The sequence below is a fragment of the Lonchura striata genome, chromosome 1 (genome assembly GCF_046129695.1).
Source record: "Lonchura striata isolate bLonStr1 chromosome 1, bLonStr1.mat, whole genome shotgun sequence".
In the NCBI taxonomy this organism is placed as follows: domain Eukaryota; kingdom Metazoa; phylum Chordata; class Aves; order Passeriformes; family Estrildidae; genus Lonchura; species Lonchura striata.
This window is the reverse complement of record NC_134603.1, coordinates 121,552,366-121,554,226: the sequence shown is the minus strand read 5'-3', so window position 1 is coordinate 121,554,226 and position 1,861 is coordinate 121,552,366.

Genomic DNA, 1,861 nt, shown 5'->3' with positions numbered 1-1,861 from the left:
GTCTATGAGACACCAGAGCACATTGCCATAGAGTGGTGATGGGTGATGTCCCATCTCTGGGAACATCTATGATAAGAGTATGGAGAGGGCTCTGAATTACTTGACCTAGTTGGATATATCCCTGCTCACTGCAGAGAGGTTCAGCAGATGACCTTTAGAGGTCCCATCCAACCCAAGCCATCCCACAATGAATTTACAGCTCTAAACACAAATACTTTCCCAGGAAAAGAAGACAACAACTATTTAAATTAGTGGCTTCAATCCTAAATTGTTGTAGGAAGACTTTACAAGAATTTTAAGAGTGCATTGAACATTCTTTCATAGAGGAGCACAAAATAATGGGGGAAAAGAGATTTGGTTAGGTTTGTTCTAGACAAAAAGGGCATCACACAGCAAAACATTATTAAATTTAAGACACCGTAAAAAGATTAAATCCAGAGTGATCCTGAATGGGGATGGGAAAAGCAGACTCCTTGACAGAATCATAGAGCAGCTTGGATTGGAAAGGCTCTTTTAAGGTCATCTAATATAAACACCAAGTAGTTCAAATACTCTGAAATTTGGACACCTGCTTACAGGAAAAGGTGAACAGAAGCTTAAAGGGCATGATACACACACCCCAAGAAGGACTACTGCCAACACACCAGTACTGTCTTATAAGCAATACTTCTAATATCCCATTATATCAGCAATACATTAACTACAGCATACATCTTTGACTAGAAATTTAGAAATTTTGAGATTAAAATCAGAAAAAGTGTCCATACAGTAATTGCTTTTGGACTAGCAGCATCAATATTCTACAGTACCATGTTTTTAAACATTAATTCTGCCCTCATTTCTGTACTTTCTACAGTCTCACAACCTTAAGGTGTAGGAGTAGAAAATCCTTTCATGTTTGTCTTGAGCACCCACTACACAAGTTCACACTACTGGAGGTGGAAACACCCTGAATATCCAAAACGAAAACAGCCCCCCACCAAATACAAAACCCTCACAAACTCTTTACACTTATTCACCAAAGTTGAAGCTTGAACAGTAATGGGGACAACACAAAAGCCTTTTTAAACTCCTTTTACTTTAAAAGAAGTAACAGGATGAGTTTGTCTCCCAAGCTTCAGCCCAAATTTTAGAGCAGAAAGATGCATATCCTGCCTCAATTTTCTTAATAGCTTGGGATCACTTTTTTTTTTAAACTTTCCCAGCAACATTTAAAGTGGCAGACATTAAAACTCTTAAATTGTACTCTTCTAAAATAATGGTCTAGGAAGTCATTCCTGCAAGGAATATAGAGATCTGCTAGCGGACTTCAAAAATCTCTTTCACCAAGGCATACAAAAGAAAACCCTGTGAAATACAAAAGGGAAAATGCTTTTGTTTCTTTGTAGCAATAAAGGATAACATCACTTTCAGATTAAGTTAGTTTAGCACACAAATACCTAGAAGGAAAAAGTATTTCCATTTTGACAGTGTCTGCACCAATCATTCTAATGGAGATCCAAGAATAGCATCTGTTTGGCTGTCTCATTCCAAGAATAATTCTGTCAGGTGGCAAAGAGTTTAAAAAAATATATGAAAAGGCCATCAAACAGCAAACTGGGGTACTTCAGGCAAGAAGTAAAACAACCCAAGTGTCATAGCTCTAGAACACCAATTAAATGCAAGTGTAGTAGTTTTCTATCTTGTCTAAGCAATTGTTTCTTTTAACAAAGAGCTGTCTTAATATTTAAAGTATACCCAAAGCTTCAGAGTCTCTCACAGTATTTACATGCTGTGTGCAAGCAAATGCAGATGCACAAGGACTGACTACTGCCTGCTAGTTTAGTTAACATGGTCCACTTGATTTGAGAATACAAGGGGT